A 20,771-nucleotide genomic window follows, 5' to 3' on the forward strand; every position below is an offset into this window, starting at 1 on the left:
CATTGTATTTTTTAGCAAGAATATAATAGAAAAAATTGTGTATTTTACCATCACAATTGTTTCACATTTATTTTGTGCAAAAATTGGATTAAAACTGTATATGAAAGAATTAATTTACAATAGCCACTGGAAGTACACTGTCTTTGTGCAAATCATCAAGTACGGTGTTAACACATAGAAATTGCCCTCTATACGCCGTGAGATAGTTTGTGCAGTAAGGAAGGAAACTGCATAACTTTACTTACAGCTTTATTATTTCCATAATATTTGTTCTTCCTTGCTTTAGAGGAGATTGATATGGTGAACTACTCTGAGAAATGGGTGACATTTTTTGGCCTAATGATTGCAGGCCTCTGACCAACACTACAGGTTAGTGTATAAACTTTCCCAGGTGTAAGAGAAAAACAAAGAGGGGTCGAGGCAATAAGAACCTGCACTTGTTAACAAACGTATTGGGCAGAGTGTAATGTGTTACTGGTGGTGCAATGAACCCGAAGTACAGCCCCTCTATACTCCTAATGGAAACAGAATTCGCAAGCAAAATACATTATTGGTGGTTCCACAGAAGCAGACGCCACGTATACTCTTTCATCGAGGGGCACATGTACTCCAATTCTTATACTTTTACTGGATGTCAAAATCCTTGATCATCTCTATACAATAACACTTCGAAGAACCAATGTTGTTCGCATACAATTCAGAACCCTGAAGAAGTCCTTGTAGGGAGAAACGTGGTGGCTACTGTCTGTTGGCCTGATTTTTAAAGAAGAAAACGAATAAAGAACTATTGAACAAAGAAACTTTCTTGATATGAATTTGTTACATGCATGATATTTAGTTGTTAACACTCATCTTGTGTAAAGGACAAAAACACATGTTGTAATATAAATGCATCCTATTTGAACTCATTTTCAAATCCTGAGTGCTGAACCACCAATATTGTAATATGTAATCAACTATAGTAACACATCGTATTACATCAATTGCCTGTCATTCCAAATGATAAGATATGAACCAATGGTATAAGTAGCTGGCCAGCCAGTATAAACATAGGGGCATTGTAATTGTAATTGAATTTACATAGCACTTACTACCCCTGACGAGGCATCAAAGTGCTTTTTCGGCGAGTAGCACTCTACTTGAGAACACAAAAAGGATTAGTGGTGAATTAGCATAGGAAAATAAATTAATTTGAGCAGTGGACATATTAGTCTGTTATTTGGATTGAAAAGGATAGTGGGGGGATAGAAGACGTAATGGTTTGAATTTATATAGCACTTGCTACCCATGATGGTGTTGAAGCATTTTTCGGCAGGTAGCACTCTACTCCGGAACCCAAACAGGATTAGTGGGTAATGAGTATAGAGGAATATGAAATTAACATGAGCGGTAGACATGTGAGTTTGTTATTTGTTTCGAAAAAGGATAGAAGAGTGAAAGGTTTGCATTTATATAGCGCTTGTTACCCCTGATGAGGTGTTGAAGCACTTTTTTGGCAAGTAGCATGCTACTCTGGAACCCATAAAGGATTAGTGGTGAATTAGTATAGTGAAATATGTAGTAATTTGAGCGGTGGATATGTTAGTCTGTTATTTGGATTGAAAAGGAATAGTGAGGGACAGAAGAGGGAAGGGTCTAGATAGTTTTTTGGAGATCGTAAGAGGAGGTTTGGGATGAGTAAAGGGTAGGGGGAAGAGTCAGAGGGAAGGGTTTAGCAAGGCATGTTTGGGAGACCTGAATAGTAAAAGAGGTATGAGATGATGCAAGGAGGGGTAGAGGAGGTAAGAGTCTAGAAGGTGTTATTTTGGGGATCATAGTAGTGGAATGGGGTTTGGGATGAATGAGAGAGTGGAGGTAGAGGATTTATTGAGAGAGGTAATGGGTGAGAAATAGAGTACTGCAAGGGAAAGAGTAGTAGAATCAGGTTTGAGATGAGTCAGAGTGTTGAGGGAGAGGATATATTGAGAGAGGTAGATGGTGAGAAATAGGGTAGTGCATTGGAGAGAGTAGTAGAATGAGGTTTGACATGAGTCCGAGTGAAGGTAGTGAATATATTGCAAGAGGTATAGGATGAGATAAAGAGTAGTACACTGGAGATGCTGAATTAGAAGGAAGTAATAAATATAAAGATACACAAGTACATGGAAGGTATATATGTATAAAGAAGGTACTATATGTAGATTTAAGTTGTGTTTTATAAACTCAGACTTTCAAGTGTTGTTGTACTTTAAGGTAATTAATTTGTTTTTATTATAAAAAAATTGAAATTCTATAGTTAAGCAATAGTACATAAATAGTTATGATAAAAGATTTACTTATTTATGCAGTCACCTATATACATGTTAAACAGAATAATGTAACTATAAGTAACATGTACATTTGTTAAGCAGAACTAATGAACATCTATATATTGAAAAACATAATTATTATTCATGTTTATACAAAGCAATACACATTTGTAGGTACACTTCTTGAGTCCAAATAAATGGTTATATACTAAGGGATATGCTGTATATTTATGTTTGAGTATGCTGGTTATGTGGGGAAGAGTAATCTTCTGAAGATAAGGTAGTTATCAGTGGATCTTATGTTTGGGGGTAAAGAGTTCTATAGTTTGGCTGCTTGAACAGAGAAGGAGGTGACACCTATGTTTTTTCCTTGTATGGTAGGATTTTGAGGTGAGGTGCCAATCTAGAGTGGAAATTCCTTTGTTTAATGTATTTTGTGATTGATTGATCAGTGCTAGTAATGACTTCATGTAAATGTTGAAAAGTATGTGTGAGATGACAGAGACTTGAGGGACCCCTGCTTTTGTGATGTACGGTTTGGAAGAGAAAGGGGGTATGGATGACATTACTTCTGTTGTGAAGGTAGGATGTGATCCAGTCTGGAGCAGTCCCCATTATGCCATACTCGTTGAGTCTTTGTATTAGAGTGTCATGGTCAACCGTGTCAAAGGCAGCTGAAAGGTCCAAGAGAAGTAGTGCAACAACCCTGTTCCAGTCGACTGTGTTCTTAAGGTCATCCCAGATGGCAAGGAGGGCATCATTCTGTGCCTCTTCCTGGGCTGAATCCTGTTAATGTCTGAAAGTATGGAATTATCTTCAATGAATTGTGACATCTGGGCGAATGTTGCTCTTTCTATCAGTTTTCCCAGCAAAGGTCCATTTGTAATCGAGCTGTAGTTGTCGGGGTTAAGCGGGTCCAGGTTTGTTTTCTTTAGTAATGGGTGTATGTATGACTTTTTTAGATCTTCTGGAAATATTCCCGTAGTTAAGGAATTGTTGGTGTTTCTTCTTACTGGTGTGGCAAGCAGAGGTAGTTGGAAGAAATTTTCTTGAAGGTTTTTGGTGGACAAGGGTCACTGCTTGCTTTGACCAGGTCCATAAATTCATTGTGTGAAATTTGTTGGAAGGAATAGAAAGGCTGAATTAGCGTACTCTTGGATTGTTGTCTTGGAAAGAGGTTGGTGCTGGTGGTTTTTCATTGTTTTAATTAGGAGTGTAACGGGTCTACTTTGGTCGTGTAATGATTTGCCAGTTTGTCTGCGAAATCTTAAGTAATGGGATCCGCTACTTCTAGGCAATTTGGTTTACAAAATTCTGTGAGAATTTTATTGAATTCTTCATTTGCAGATTTAGTATTTTGAGTTCTGTCTGAAAAGTATCTTTTTTTAGCTTTTTTGATAGCTGTTTTCTATAATCTGTTAAGTTTTTGTAGTTGAAGTTTGTCTTGATTGGTGTTTGTTTTGTGCCAGGTACGTTGTAGCTTTCTAATTTGCTGTTTTATCTCTTTTAGCTCTGTATCTCTCTACAGTGTCTGTTTTCTTTTGTTCTGTTGTGTTGTTCTTAGTGGTATTAGGATATCAAAAGCTTCCTGTAGCCACTCATATAGTTTTACTCCACTCCACACAATTCTAAACATTTCCATACCACTCCACATAATTTCACTCCACTCCTCTCCTCACAGTTCCACTCAACTCTATACAATGCCACACATTTCCACTCCAAGCCGCACACAGTCACTCCACACCACACAATTCCACTCCATGCCACGCATTCCCCTTTATGCTACACAATGCCACTTCACTACATACCACACAATGCCATTCCACTCCATGCCACACAATTTACCTCCATGCCACGAATGCCAGTCCATGACACACAATGCCAGTCTACTCCACGCCACACAAGGGCACTCCACTCTACTACTCCACTCCACACAATTCCACTCCGCACAATTCTACTCCAATACTCTCCACACTGTTACTCCACACAATGCCACTCCACCCTTCTCAGTGCCATACAATGCTACTACACACACAGGGACGGCTTTTAGCATGGGCAAGCTGGGCCTAGACCGGCAATATTCTGAGGGGCGCACGGACCTGTGTGCATTAAGGTAATGATGACAGCAGCACCCCTGTCGTCTTGCTCCAGCCTTGTCCTTGTCCCTGCGTGCTTGTTTCTGTCTGATTTACCAGTCTGTTGTTTTAATCTTTCATTATAATACATTAGGAAATGTTTTTAACACCTCATTACCCCATACCTTGTCTTCCCTTCCCCATCTCACCCCTGCTGACACACATCAGTAAAACTATCAAGGGAGGCAGTGTTGTTTTAGGTGAGCTGGGGGAGGTGAGGAGATGTCTGTGTTCAGGGTCCAGCCACTGCTCAGCCACGGACTGACCAGTGAACTTAAATGGGCCTCACTGCTGCCTCATTTAATTCGCATTTAATTTGCATTTAATTTGCATTTAATTTGCTAGCATTAGTATGGGCTCCAAATTTCTCTCCGCCCAGGGCACTATCGTAACAAAGGCCCGCTCCGTCTACACCACACAATGCCACTTCACTCCTCACCATACACTGCCACTCCATTCCACGTCACCCCACTCAATTGTATTTATATGGCACTTACTACCCATGCCAAGGAGTTAAATTACTTTGCAGTGCGCCACTCCACCAGTGCTTGAAATAGAAAAATAGAAGTGCAGGTACCCTGTACCAGAGCACCTGCTTGTTTCTGAGAAGTGCTGGTATTCTCCAATTAAAAATATTACATCTCTCTTGAGAAGTTCAGGCACTCCCCCACTCAGTAACAGACAGAACCAGCCCATTTAAAGCACTGGACTCCATTAAATGCCATGCCACTCCACTCAATGCCACTCACTGCCACTCCACTCAATGCTACTCCACTCCAACAATGCTACTCCGCTCCAACAATGCTACTCCGCTCCATCAATGCTACTCCGCTCCATCAATGCTACTCCGCTCCATCAAGTATCACTCAAATTCACTCCTCAAAATGCCGCTCTACGGCACACATTGCTGCAACACACAATGCTACTCCACTGCACCAAAGCCTACAGATCTTTCATAGGCGAGACCTAATGGCCTTGCAAATGCTTGTTTTTGGTGCGTGCGCCTACACAATGGCACTGCTGCTGCAGCTATGTCATCGGCCTTTATTTGATTTCCTCTTAAGGCATGCTGCACAGTATCGCTAAAAATCGGTGGCAAAGCAAAAAGTTCCGATAAGCAAGACTTGTTGACTTTGCCAATGCTTTTCTTCTCTTTGGCTGGTGAGTCTCATGTCTTGCTTCCATGGAGCTCATACTCTGGTTGTTTCCATGGAGCTACTGATGCAGGCTCTATTTCCGTTAGGTTGCGCTCTTGTCCCTTCTCTATTTCCATGAGGCAACCACTCGGCTTTCATCTGATTCGCCAATGTTTTGCGTGAACCGTGTCGGTTGTTTATCTGCCAGTAGGTGCTCGGTTTAAACCCCGCCTCTCTCCCTATCCAGACTCCACGTGAGGCTGTAGCGCTGGACATGAAGCACCTCAAAGGCTTTGTATTTAGGACGTCCATAGAGAAGCACGTGAACGGCCTGTTATGACGTATACGGAAAAGGGAGCTCGTGCTGGCTCTTAAGTCTGCCAGCTGACAAGAGGGCTGTCAGGAACCAGGGTAAGAGGGGAAGTTGGACCTTAAGGACTGTGGAATTCGGGACGGTGAGTCTTGCTGGGATATTGTGAATATAGCGGTGCGCAGTGATTAAGAGTGTGAGGTGGGATGTAGCAGATAATTCAGATGAGGCGATTTGTATTTAGCTGGGTCTGTGAAAAGAGATTCATGTGCTAATATGAAATACAGGGGATGAGGATTGAGGTGCAGCAGGTAAAGTGGCTGTAGTGTGGTAGGAGCGGTATTTGCGATATGGGACGTGGTACAAGGAGTGTCCTCTAGGCCTGCATTTTTGTCACGTGCTGCAAAGTGATGGAACTTTATTTCGAGGCTATCGCTTCACTTCAGCGAGAAATTGCTTAGGGGCAGCTTTCCTTGAGACAGGGTTGCGCAACAAAAATGAATGTTGAGCAGTTTCGGAGTTATCAAGTCGGGTTATTAAGCCACATTGAAACAATTTGGAGTAAAACAAAAAAAAACGAGCGCATGTGTGTTAGAAGGTAGGGAAGAGTGCTGCAGGTATAGTTATGGGGTGTTTAAAAGATGTGGTGCTCAGAGACGTTTTAATGCATGGGCAAAGTGGGCTCTGGCCCAGGGCCCCAGCCTTTCAGGGGGCCCCCTGACAGAGTCAGCTCTGTTTTCCAGAGTTTGTCCCAATGACCTTGAATATTTCTTAAACAAATTGTTTTAAATACTATTTTCCTTTAATTTATTTTTATGTACCTGATGTGTGAGAGTCTAGTACATCCATTTTGCAGAGAAATGTTGTGTTTATGTTTCATGCAATATACATAAAATAATTTTCTTTAAGATCAAAACAAGGGCGTCACAGAGATTATTTGCAGTAATATTGGTGAGCTGCTGCTGTGTTACAATATTGAAAACACACATAACTATCCCTGAGTATTAAATGAAAACACATTTAGGGCCTTATTTATGAGAAGTGATGCATCGCTGTGTGAAAACAGGGATGCGTCACTTCTTAGCGCGTCCTCCTTGCGACATGATGGATGCGTCATATTTACTGTATGACGCATCATGTCGCAAGGAGTTACAGATACAGCAGTATTTCTGACGTATTTGTAGGCGCACAAGTGATGCATTGCTGGGGTGTGTCTGAAAATAGACGCAGCTCCAGTAATGTGTCCTTTCACATGGGGCAAGCCCCATGTGAAAGGCCCTGCATCAGTCTTACACCTGCTTTGAGGCAGGTGTAAGATATTGACACAATGGCGTCCTAGAAGTGGCACACTGACATAGATTTCAATGCGCCACTTCTGCGAGGCTTTTTGCGGGGCAATACCCACTCTGCATACATTATACCTGGCGCAGGTATAATGTGGTGCAGGGGTTTACAAAGTGACGCATCTGCCTAGATGCGTTACTTTGTAAATAGGGCGCAACATGGCACATTTTTTTACGCAGCCGGTGCGTCACAAAACATGACGCACCGGCGGCATAAAAGGCCCTTAGAATTTGAACGAGTGTTCCTTTGCATTGTCAGGGACCTAATGAAATGAAATAGTGTATTTATCAAAGAGCGCAGCTACTCAGACTAGAGTGTCCTGGCACGTGACAGCAGGAGGAAAACGTGTGTAAATGTTCTTCCTAAAAGAGAGTAGGTCTGTGGTTAGTCTCAGAGAGGCTATTCCACAATTTTGCGCCTAGAAAGCAGAGGGATCTGCCTCAAATGCGGGCAGGGCATATTTTAGGCACGATGGCCAGGTTGGCATTGGAAGATCTTAGGGGTCTAGATGTTGTGTAGCGATTAACTCGCCGGCTTCTAAGCCATGGAAAGCTTTAAAGAAGATGGTCATCGCTTTGAAGTCGATCCGTTCTTTTATGCGGAGCCAGTGTAGAGACTTAAGAATAGGTGTCATACTAGATCTGGGTTTAGGTCTCAGGATGGGTCTGGCCGCCGCGTTTTGTACTACTTGTAGGCGCTGGATAATGGATTTGGGAAGACCTAAGTACAAGCTGTTGACATAGTCAAGCTTTGATGTCACCAGAGCCTGCACCGCGATCTTTCTGCTCTCAAGCGGTAACAGTGGCAGGAATTTTTTTAGCATCCAGAGTATGCCAAACAAGCGCCAGTTAGATTTTGGATTTGAAAGCGTACGGAGAGTGTCTTGTCCATGACAATTCGTACGTTTTTGACTTTCTCCTTTTCCGCGGGTGGGGGCAGCAGATCTTTTGGCCACCAAGTGCTCCTGTCCGGTGTTTCTGGATTACCAAAGAAAACAACTTCAGTTTTGTCCGGATTGCACTTCAGCTGATAGATCTTAAGCCAGTTAAAAGCCTTTGTGAGGCAAGACCTAATCATTGCCCCGTCAAAGTCGGTTCCTTTTTCACACTTAAAAATCAGCTGAGTGTCATCAGCATAGGAAACAATTTTGGTACCCTCTTCCTCTACCAGAAATGCAAGGGGGATAGATATATAATAAAAGGGATAGGACTGAGAATGGAGCCCTGAGGGACACCTACATTCATGGCCGGAACTGGGGAAGGGAAAGGGGGGAGCCAGATGTCCTGAGATCTATTTGCCAAGAAGGATGACATCCATGTTCAGGCAGTCCCCCCAGGCCGATGTTAGCAAGTCTCTCCAGGAGCCTCTCATGTGGGACTGTATCGAAGGCAGCCGACAGATCGAGCAGTATCAATACGTCCTTGCCTCCCTGGTCCAGCTTACCCTTGAGAAATTCAGTCACTTCCAGCAGAGATGATTCCGTACTGTAGTTAGCCCTAAAACCGGATTGGGACTCATGAAGGAGCTATCCATTTTCAATGTGTTTTGGAGGGCCTTGTTTACATGCTTCTCTAATACTTTGGAGAGGGCAGGAAAAAGAGAGATTGGCCTGTAGTTGGCATGGTCCTTCGGTTTGGCGTTTGCCTTTTTTTATCAGTGGAAGAATCTTAGCATTCTTCCATAATTTCAGCATGTTGCCTGAGGAGAGGGAAGCACTAAAGAGCTGGTTTACCATGGGGTTTATGGTGGAAGCTAATAGGTTCAGGATATTCGCTGGACATGGGACGGTAGGAGAGCCAGACTTAATGCTTTGGAGAAGGGTCAGTGACTCTTCAAGCTGAAACTCAGCAAAAGCTAGTAAAGATGGAGGATCCAAGAGGTGAAATTTGCTATTAGAACTAAGGTAGAAGGTCAGTTCTTCCTCTGAGATGTTAGTGAAGGCTTCTTGGATCACGGACATCTTTTTGTGGAAGATTTGAGCTATTTGCTTAGACCATTCTTCCTTGCATGGCCCTTCCTTTGTGCCCACTTTCGGGGCGGTAAAGGATTTGACTATGCTAAAGATTTCCTTACTCTTATTTTGGGCATTTTTTATCTTGGTTTGAAAGAAGTTTTTCTTGGCTGCCTTCACGAGTATGTATTAGCTTTTAAGTTATCTTTATACACCTTCCTGTCCTCGGGTAGATAGGATTTACGCCATTTCCGTTCCATTTTTCTGCAATTTCTTTTTCTGGATCTGAGGGAATCGTTAAATCATGGAGCTGGTGGGGCCAAACTCTTTGAGGAGCGCAAAACAATCAGTACCGCTGCATCAATCTTGGTTTGGAGCCATGAATCTATTGAGAGGGCGTCCGAGTCTGGGCAGCCAGACAGCTCCGGTGAGGAATGACTGAGGGTGTCTGTGAACATCGGGATGGATATTTTATGGAACGTCCTGTAATTAGGGACCCTCTGCCCTGCGTTAGCCCGAGGAGCTGTGGCAGAGTTGGGAATGACAAATTTTAATAGGAGGTGGTCAGAACAGATAATGGGAAGAGGTAGGCTTACTGATATGTCAAAGTTGTGAAAGATTTGATCTAGGGTTTGGCCCTTCTCATGGGTGGCCGAAGAAATAGATGGAAACATGTTGCAGGCCTGCAGAGTCTCCAACAAGGAAATTGTTTGAGGGTCTTTTCCATTGTCCATATGTATATTGAAATCTCCCAGAATAAGGCAGTTGTTGTATTTTAAGGCTAGGAAGGTGGTGGCTGTATTAAGCGTACTAATAAAATTTCCAATGGCACTGGGAGGTATGTAAATCAGAAAACCAGCTAAGCTATGATGGGGGGATAAAGTACAGCGGAAGCCTAAGGACTCTGCGCCCTCGGTGTTTTCCATCAGGATGGGAGAGCAGTCTAGTTTTTGATTGTAAATTATGGTGACACCACATCCTTCCCACTCAGCCGGCCCCTCCTAAGCATTTTATAACCCGTAGGGATGGCCGAGGTGATAGTAGGGTTGGAGGCTTCGGACAACCAGGTTTCAGTGAGAAATAAAAGATCAGGCTGTTCATCTAAAAGTAGGCAATAAATGTGTGGTTCATGCTTTTTCATAGAGCGACAATTTAAAGGGTGGCCTTTAAGTCCTCTGTTTTCATATTGTTTTTACACTTATTGTTGCGTGGGAGGATCTTGGGTGTGAGTTTCCTGGGCTGGAGGAGAGACAAGTTGCACTTATTGCATCAAAAGTCTACCTCCAAGCGTGGATCAGCCACTGTACACTGACATAATGGTAGCCGCCTAAGGCTAAGCAGTTTTTCCCTATTGTAATATAGTGGAAGAAACTCACCGGAGGGGAACTGGGCAGCATGGCCGGTGCTGGACGCCTCTGGAACGCCTCCAGGCGCAGACGGGTTTGCCTTTGGTGCGCATTCGGCGCGCCCGCTGCGCGCGTCCGTTTGCATCGGGAATATATAGGCTAATACCAATGATGCAAACTGGATCGCTAACGAAGCTGAGGAAGTGGAAACTGAGTGGGCAGTAGTGTGGAGCCTGATAGTAGCCCCAGCCCTCCGCACAATCGGCGTACCAGCTGCGGCGGACCAGGACTGGAGGAAAAGCAAGATGTGAATCGAAGGAGCTAAGGAGGTGTAGGCAAGCAGAATCAAGTAAAGTGCAAGTGCGCGTAGGTAGGAGAAATTGTTAAAAAGCACAGAGTAATTAAGCCACACATATACAATTTAAAAAGTATTAAAAACATCTTAGCATGGCAGGAAACACTAAATCCTACCACTGTCAGCTGCGCGCGTCTGTTTGCATCGGGAATATATAGGCTAATGCCTATGATGAAAACTGGATTACTAACACAGCTGAGGAAGCGGAAACTGCGTGGGAAACAGGGGCTCAAATTGGAACATAAATTCAAAGTTGTTCTGAACAGGGGCCCCCAAAATATGTTTGGCCCAGGGCCCCCAAAATCCTTAAGATGTCCCTGGTGGTGCTTACGAGTTGGACGCATCTGCAGCACACTTTGGAGCATCTACACCAGCACTCTGTTCGAATGGCTGAGCTGCTTCTATCAGTCTTGCCAAAGAAGCGCTTGGCCCCCTGAAAGCCACCTGACGATAGCAGACTTCTTGTTCTTCATTGCCTCACTTATATGATCAGGGCCGGACTGGGAACTGAAAGCAGCCCTTGCAAATTTTGCCAGACCATCCCCTGTCCGGCGCGAAGTGAGCGAGCGAGCTCGACCACTAGTAGGGGGTTTGGGGAGGTTCTCCCTCCAAGAAAAGTTTGGGAAAAGACAGACCAAAAGGGTGAATTTTACAACATATTTTTCATTACATATTCAATTGTATCAGCTTTCAAAGCACAGTAAATAGTAGACGATGACCTTAAAGAGCACCCGATTACCCACCCAGTCATATGTACCCATAGACATTGTTACAGAGAGCACAAATAGACCCAAGTAGTGAATCAGAAAGAACAAAGTAAAAGCGAGACCTGCCCCCATATGATGTGTAGCAAGCAAGCGCAGTGAGCAGCCACTACAAGTGGAGTTTGGGGGGTTCTCTCTCCCCACCCCCCTCCCAAAAAAGTTTGGAGACAGAAAGGCCAAAACAAAGCATTTTCAACACATTTATCATTACATATTATATTGTATTAACGTTTAAAGCATACTAAATGATTACCTTATGGAGCACCAGGATACCCAGTCATAAATCAGACAGCCCTACAGAGAACACTAAAAAATGAAATGTCGAGCACGAAACATGAATTTAAATATAACTAATTTGGAGGAATCTGAGGCCGACAAGGATTTATCTAACCATGTCTCAGCATTCGGTATGAACAATATGTATCTAAAAAATACTTCACAAGGGAGGCCTGTAGAAGACTAGTGCTACAGCTCACCATCCTTGAAGAGCATCTCCCAATGAAGTCCTAGTATCATTTTTAATGTTTAACCCCTTCGATGCTCATGACGGAATGGTTCCGTCATGAGCATCGGTGCCCCTGTGCTCATGACGGAACCATTCCGTCATGAGGCCAGGGGCACGAAATCCCTCTGCTGCAGACAGCAGAGGGATTTCTATTTCATGCCTTTGACCTTAGGAGCTGGGGAAGAGCTTCCCCAGCTCCTGAGGCCCCCTCCCTGGTTTCTGTGCAATGAAGATCAGCGCGCACGTCGCGCTGTCTTCATTACACAGAAACCGAAACTGAAATGAGCCTTTAGGCTCATTTCAGTTTCACTTTGTATGTGCTCAGGGGGCTATCTCAGCCCCCCGGGCACATAGAAAGACGGGAGAGGTATCATTGGAAAGGGGAGAATCTCCCCTTTCCAATGGTACCCCTCCCCAGTGGCCCCTTAGGCAAGGACTTTTGCTCCCCCGAAATATTTGGAGTGTAATTGTCTTTTTGCCCCCCCCCCCGGGGGGGGGCAAAAAGTAGCCCCCAATCTGCCCCCCCGGGGGGGCAAAAAGCCCACTAGACACCAGGGATATTTACTTGGCGCACACAATTTATTAGGGTGGGGGCTGCCCATGAAGGGCATGTCCATGCCCCCACCCAGCATAATGTACAGCCTTTCTGCCCCCCTGGGGGGCAGTTGGGGGCAGTAGCCCCTAATCTGCCCCCCCCCCGGGGGGCAGAAAGCCCACTATACGGCAGGGATTTATTTTTTCTTGTAATTTGTGGTGGGGGCTGCCCAATATGGGCATGCCCATGCCCCCACCCACCCTCCGCAAAAATGACAGCCTTTCTGCCCCCTCCCGGGGGGGCAAAAAGCCCAGTAGACACCAGGGCTATTTTAGGCAAATTTTAATTAGGGTGGGGGCATTGGCCTGCCCGTTTTGGGCAACCCCACCCTAATTAAAATTTGCCCAAAAACCTCCCTGGCGTCTTGTGGACTTTCTGCCCCCCCTGGTGGGCAGATGGGGGCATTAGCCCCCAATCTGCCCCGCTGGGGGGGGGCAAAAAGCCCACAAGACACCAGGGATTTTTGGGGGGCAAATTTGAATTAGGGTGGGGGCTCCCAAAACGGGCATGCCCATGCCCCCACCCACAAAAATAACAGCCTTCCTGCACCCTTTGGAGGGCAGTAGCCCCCAATCTGCCCTCCTCGGAGGAGCAAAAAGCCCATTAGCCGCCAGGGATTTTTTTGGCAAATTTTAATTAGGGTGTGGGCATTGGCATGCCCGTTTTGGGCAGCCCCCACCCTAATTAAAATTTGTCCAAAAACTCCCTGGCGTCTAGTTGACTTTCTGCCCCCCTGGGGGGCAGATGGGGCCATTAGCCGCCAATCTGCCCCGCCAGGGGGGCAAAAAGCCCACAAGACACCAGGGATTTTTTGGGGGCAAATTTGAATTAGGGTGGGGGCTCCCAAAACGGGCATGCCCATGCCCCCACCCCCTCCCCTTCGAAAATAACAGCCTCCCTACCCCCTGGGGGGCAGATGGGGCAGTAACCCCCAATCTGCCCCCCCCCGGGGGGAGCAAAAAGTCCGCTAGAGGCCAGGGATTTTTTTGGGGCAAATTTGTATTAGGGTGGAGGGTTCCAAAAAGGGCATGCCCATGCCCCCACCAAAATTACAGCCTTCCTGCCCCCCTGGGGGGCAGATGGGACAGTTGCCCCCAGTCTGCCACCCCGGGGGGCAAAACACCCACTAGACGCCAGGGATTTTTTGGGGCAAATTTTAATTAGGGTGGGGGCATTGGCATACCCGTTTTGGGCAGCCCCCACCCTAATTAAAATTTGCCCCAAAAACTCCCTGGCGTCTAGTGGACTTTCTGACTCCCCTGGGGGCAGATAAGGGCGTTAGCCCCCAATCTGCCCTGCCAGGGGGGCAAAAAGCCCACTAGACGCCAGGGATTATTTTGAGGCAAATTTGAATTAGGGTGGGGGTTGCCTAAAACGGACATGCTCAGGCCCCCACCCCCTCCCTGCAAAAATGACAGCCTTTCTGCCCCCCGTGGGGGACAGATGGGGCAGTAGCCGCCAATCTGCCCCCCCCCCGGGGGGCAAAAAGCCCATTCGATGCCAGGGATTTTTTTGGGCAAAATGTAATTAGGGTGGGGACATTGGCATGCCCGTTTTGGGCAGCCCCAACCCTAATTAAAATTTGCCACAAAAACTCCCTGGCGTCTAGTGGATTTTCTACCTCCCCTGGGGGGCAGATTGGGGCATCAGCCCCCATTCTGCCCTGTTGGGGGGGGGGGGGTAAAAAGCCCACTAGACGCCAGGGATTATTTTGGGGCAAATTTTAATTAGGTTGGGTGTTGCCCAAAACTGACATGCCCATGCCCCCACCCCCTCCCTGCAAAAGTTACAGCCTTCCTGCCCCCCGTGGGGGACAGATGGGGCAGTAGCCCCCATGCCAGGGATTTTTCGGTGCAAATTTTAATTAGGGTGGGGGCATTGGCATGCCCATTTTGGGCAACCCCCACCCTAATTAAAATTTACCTAAAAAACTCTCTAGCGCCTAGTGGACCTTCTGCCTCCCCCGGGGGGCAGATGGGGGCATTAGCCCCCAATCTGCCCCTCCGGGGGGCAAAAAGCCCACTAGACACCAGGGATTTCTTTAGGCAAATTTTAATTAGGGTGGGGGCATTGGCATGCCCATTTTGAACAGCCCCCACCCTATTTAAAATTTGCCCAAAAAAATCCCTGGCATCTGGTGGACCTTCTGCCCCCCGGGGGGGCAGATAGGGGCAGTAGCCCTCAATCTGCCCCCCTTGGGGGGCAAAAAGCCCACTAGACGCCAACGAGTACACTGGCTTTTTTATGTGTAGGGGTGGGGGCTGCCCAGAATGGGCATACCAATGCCCCTAACCCCCAAAAAATAGCTACAGTGTTTCTGCCCCCCTTGGGGGCATATCGGGGCAACCCCCTCCCCCCCCCCGATGCCCCCCCGGGTGGCAGAAAGCCAACTAGGCACAGAGTTGTTTTTAGCAATATGCCTACCTGTGGATTTTGGGCCCTAGCGCAGCCGGCACATAGGGAAACCTACCAAACCCACACATTTCTGAAAACTAGACACCCGGGGACTTGCGTGGATCCCCCAACGTTTCCTTACCCAGAATCCCCTGCAAACCTCAATTTTAGCTGAAAAAAACACTTTTTTCACATATTTTTGTGTGGGAAAGTTGTGGCATCAATGGGCTCACACAAATTTCCCACCACCCAGTGTTCCCCTAGGTCTAGCGGTAAAAATGGTGCCTCACTTGTGTGGGAGGCTCAAGTACCAACGACAGGCAAGGGCCCAAAACGTAGTGAGGCGGCATCAAAATTGCCTCTCTCAAAACCACCTGGTTTTGCAAGGGGGGTCACCTGGGTTTTTGGTCCGTGCTCGGCGGCCATCTAGGGAAACCTACCAAACCCATACATTTCTGAAAACTAGACACCCGGCGGCTTCCAGGGAGGTATGGCTTGCATGGATCCCCCAACGTTTCCTTACCCAGAATCCCCTGCAAACCTCAATTTTAGCTGAAAAAATCACTTTTTTCACACATTTTGGTGTGGGAAAGTTGTGGCATCACCGGGCTCACACAAATTTACCACCACCCAGCGTTCCCCGAGGTCTCCCGGTCAAAATGGTGCCTCACTTATGTGGGAGACCCAAGTACCCGCGACAGGCAAGGGCCCAAAACGTAGTGAGGCGACATCAAAATGGCCTATCGCAAAACCACCTGGTTTTGCAAGGGGGGTCACTTGGGTTTTTGGCCCGGTGCTCGGCGGCCATCTAGGGAAACCTACCAAACCCATACATTTCTGAAAACTAGACACCCGGCGGCTTCCAGGGAGGTATGGCTTGCGTGGATCCCCCAACGTTTCCTTACCCAGAATCTCCTGCAAACCTCAATTTTAGCTGAAAAAATCACTTTTTTCACACATTTTGGTGTGGGAAAGTTGTGGCATCACCGGCCTCACACAAATTTACCACCACCCAGCGTTCCCCCAGGTCTCCCGGTAAAAATGGTGCCTCACTTGTGTGGGAGGCCCAAGTACCCGCCAAAAACCCAAGTGACCCCCCTTGCAAAACCAGGTGGTTTTGCGATAGGCCATTTTGATGTCGCCTCACTACGTTTTGGGCCCTTGCCTGCTGCGGGTACTTGGGCCTCCCACACAAGTGAGGCACCATTTTCACCGGGAGACCTGGGGGAACGCTGGGTGGTGGTAAATTTGTGTGAGCCCGGTGATGCCAAAACTTTCCCACACCAAAATGTGTGAAAAAAGTGACTTTGGGGAACACGGGGTGGGTGGAAATTTATGGATCCACGCAGATTCCAGAACTTTCCACCACAGAAATGTGGGGGAAATTTGTTTTTTTTGGTCAATTGTTTAGGTTTGCAAGGGATTCTGGGCAACAGATCATGGTGGGAGGCAGTCAAGTCACCCCATCTTGGATTCCCCTGGGTGTCTAGTTTTCAAAAATGTATAGGTTTGCTAGGTTTCCCTAGGTGCCGGCAGAGCTAGGGTTCAAAAACTACAGCTAGACTCTTCGCAAAAAATGTGTAAATTTTCATTGTGAAAATGTGGTGTGTTCACGTTGGGTTTTGAGCCACTTCCTGTCGTGGGCACTATGCCTACCCACACAAGTGAGGTACCATTTTTCTTGTAGGACTTTGGGGAACGCGGGGTGGGTGGAAATTTGTGGATCCACGCAGATTCCAGAACTTTCCACCACAGAAATGTGGGGAAAATGTGTTTTTTTGGTCAATTTTTTAGGTTTGCAAGGGATTCTGGGCAACAGATCATGGTGGGAGGCAGTCAAGTCACCCCATCTTGGATTCCCCTGGGTGTCTAGTTTTCAAAAATGTATAGGTTTGCTAGGTTTCCCTAGGTGCCGGCAGAGCTAGGGTTCAAAAACTACAGCTAGACTCTTCGCAAAAAATGTGTAAATTTTCATTGTGAAAATGTGGTGTGTTCACGTTGGGTTTTGAGCCACTTCCTGTCGTGGGCACTATGCCTATCCACACAAGTGAGGTACCATTTTTATCGGGAGACTTAGGGTAGTTCAGATTTGTAAAGCAACTGTTATTACCTATTGATTTTTGATGCATTTCTCCCTTCCAAATCAAAGACATTGTGTAAAAAAAAGTCATTTTGAAAAATGACCAATAATCATGCTAGTATGAGTATTCCCAATTTCGAAAATGTGCAAATATGCACTGTTTCTAAACTCTGTAATTTGTTCCCATTTCAGAAATACATAGGTGTCTTTCATACCGATTTTTCCATGTATACATTTTCCCACAATAATTGCTATATACCCGGAACATAATAAAAAAACCATTACAAAATGCTGCTCAGTTTTTTACTCTGGGTTCCTTGGGCTCTTGGTGAACCTACAAGTCCTATATATCCCCACAACCAGGAAGGTCCAGCGGATGTAACGTTACATTGCTTTCAAAGAAATGTCGTAATTAGAAGAAGTTACAGGTGAAAACGTTGACACAAAAGGCTGCTTTTTTCAACTAATTTTTATTTTTTCCTATATTTAACTGGTAGTTTCTATAAAGAAACCTTGATGGATCTACACAAATGACCCCTTGCTGAATTCAGAATTTGGTCTACTTTTCAAAAGTGTATAGCTTTCCAGGATCCATTATTGCTTTTGTACCCATTTCTACCATTAACTGGAAGGAGGTTGAAAGCACAAAAAATAGCAAAAATAGGGTATGTCCCAGAAAAATGCCAAAACTGTGTAAAAAATGTTGGTTTTCTGACAAAATTCTATTATTCCCTAAAAACTGGAGAAATGGTGATTTCAGCCCCGCAAACCCTTTTTTGATACCATTTGCAGAGAAAAACCCAGACGCTTTCATTTGCAGCCCGTTTATCCAATTTTTCACAAAAAAAAACAAATTTTTGCGGTATTTTGGCTAATTTCTGGGACCCTTCCAGGGGAATCCACAAACCCTGGGTACCTTTAGAATCCCCATGATGTTGGAAGAAAAGGACGCACATTTGGCGTGGATACCTTATGTGGTCAAAAAGTTACAGGGGCCTAAGCGCGCACTACCCCAAATAGTCCAACAAAGGCTTAGCACAGGGGGGGGAAAGGCCTAGCAGCGAAGGGGTTAACACAGGAGAGAGTTTACGGATGCATATTCTTTAAAGTTCTTTTAAAGTATTCAGTGTTATGTGAAGCAGATTAGCAGATAAGTATGTCGATTTACTTTGAGGAGTTAATAATTGGCATATCCCACTGCCATTGTATCAGCAGCAAATAGTAACAGACCCTACCACCAACCATGTAGCCCAACCGTGAACATGAAGCATAGGCTGTCCTCAAGGGCACTTGTGTGACAATTCACTTGTGTGACAACTTGTAGGACACTTTTTGACAGGCATGTGCTTTACATGTGCATCGCATGAGCGCAGGCTTTTGAATCTCAAAAGAACCTGGAGGTGACTACGGAGAGTAATCCCATTCAAATGGATGGATGTATGAATGAATGGATGGATAGATAGATGGATGGAAGAGCTTTGATGAGGGGACAAAGATGTCTGCGAAGGACATTGTATGAGTTTGGCCTGACAGCTTTATCACTGTAGAACTAGGGTTCTTTCCCAAGGGCCCCCTCTCGCCTCAAAGGCCACCTCCTATTAGTATTAAATAATAAAAAATAGGTTTCCTCTTGCTTCCCTAAATCGGTATGTTTCCTGATGAGAATGTTCCCCCAGCAGCAGGATTGCTCACGAGTAAGAGAAGTTATGGCTTAAGCTGCATAGTACTTCCATTGCACAATCTACTTGGAGGTTCCCTGTGCAGCAAAGTAACTTACTGTCCTCTCAAAATGCAGATGTACAGGGTTACTATCATGCCTGGCATTAGGAAAAATGCTCTCTATGCACGGCTTCCACTTCTACTGCTAGTGGCGCTGTACGCATGTCCCTGTGTCGCTGCTGACTACTGGAGTGCACGTACTGACTTTGAAAGTCATATATACAATGCAGACTTACTGTAACTATTTATACAGCACAATTGAGCGCACACGTGGGGCTTCAGAGCACGCGCTATGACATCACAACATAGGCTTGCCTCGTATCATTGGGCAGGACTTTGAAGTTGAGCTAAAGGGAGGGTGACTGGCATGATTGCCTCACATGACTATAAAGTGCTCTGCTTGAAGAATGTGGGTGAGGTGGTGTAGCATTACCCAGCTACACATGGCTCATGGATAGCACTGAGGGCGGCATAGGAATATTTAGTCTAGTGCAGTGACAGGCTGATATGGGGTCTCAGATTGACATTACCTGGAGAGTTACACAAACCACGGCTCATCAGTGACTAACAACTGCCAGTTCTACCCTTTGGGCACCCAGCCAGGGCACTCAGAAGAAAGGGCACCCAAGTCATGCTTCTACCCTAATATCTGTCCTTTATAGGTTCCCAGTTATGGAGCATAGGATTTTTCTTTACTTCTAATTATTATGAATCGAACACTCTGTGGTCATTTCTGCTTTTATTCGTAAATGCTTTGCCATTAACTCCCTCTTACAGATTGTCCTCTTTCTACATGCTGCCCATTCCAGGCTGAGGGAAATCTTGTCTAGGAGGGCACAGATTTTCAGGTTCAAATCCTTTAAAATCAATAGCCCTTAAACCTACGTACAATGCTCTTGGTGAGAGCTTTTACAAAAGCCTTGGAACCCGGCTCTTTGACAGAGCGTTATTCTCTCTGAATTCTGGGATTCGCTGGCATCCTGAAAACCTTCTGGTCTACCTGACCTTCAACAATGGCCATAATGTGAAATAAGGTACCAGTGGAGTCAGAATCTTTCGGTGGGAGAGGCAAGTCTGTGGAGATGGTTGATTTGTAAGTACGGGTCTCATGGCTCCAACACTGCCAGCTGTTCCTCAAAAGTGTCACTTGGTCTCAATACCTTTGTTAAGGCGCTGGACGAGAATGGAGCCCAACCTACGGTGTAGGCCATCCAGCCTGAACAGACAATACCACTGAGTACTCTAATGGTAACTCATTCTGAGAGAGATGCTTATAATGCCCTGAAGAACGCTGCCTTAACGTCGACTAGGTCTAGTGATCGTGCGTAGACTGAACGTGAGCATGGTGTCCTAGCCAGGTTTCATGGCTGACTCTGGCTGTCTGCATTGCAAGGACATGTGGGTGACCAAGACAATATTGGTTATAAGACTGACCACGCCTTTGGCCTACGTCTTCTTGCCGGGCCTTGGACAGATTATCTAAAACTCATACTTTGGGTCAAACTGCACCAGAGGGTAGACTTACCTGAGACCCCAGAGACCAACTTACATCTGGACCCGACACTTAGCCAAGCACTGAAGCCAAGAGTAACACTCTTTGTCTGGCTGTGCCCTCTCTGCAAACAACCACATATAACTCTTTCATGAAGACAAAAACAGGACAGAATCCACAAATTACACTATGAAACAGAGGAACCTTGCACATGTCAATGCCTCTAATAAATGCTAAAAATGTAACTATGCTGAAAAAAAAGCATGCTTATTATTTTAAGAAAAAGCCCCACCCATCTAGTCTCCCTCCCACATGCACTCACAATCACACAACCTAACACCAGACAGACGCGCCACT

The 20,771-nt window shown here is 45.7% G+C and overlaps 1 protein-coding gene across 2 annotated transcripts in view; it reads left to right on the forward strand.

The window, feature by feature from the left end:
- Positions 1–5,880: 5,880 nt before the first annotated feature.
- The window catches only part of H6PD (hexose-6-phosphate dehydrogenase/glucose 1-dehydrogenase), a 115,366-nt gene continuing 100,475 nt past the window's right edge, over positions 5,881–20,771 (forward strand). The window contains exon 1 of one of the 2 annotated variants that reach the window (XM_085609745.1): positions 5,881–6,014. The gene's annotated coding sequence lies outside the window, so the exon portion shown is untranslated. The remainder of the gene's footprint in view (positions 6,015–20,771) is intronic. The other variant, XM_085609746.1, reaches the window with a different exon arrangement.

Source organism: Triturus cristatus, chromosome 1_2 (genome assembly GCF_964204655.1).
Source record: "Triturus cristatus chromosome 1_2, aTriCri1.1, whole genome shotgun sequence".
Lineage (NCBI taxonomy): Eukaryota > Metazoa > Chordata > Amphibia > Caudata > Salamandridae > Triturus > Triturus cristatus.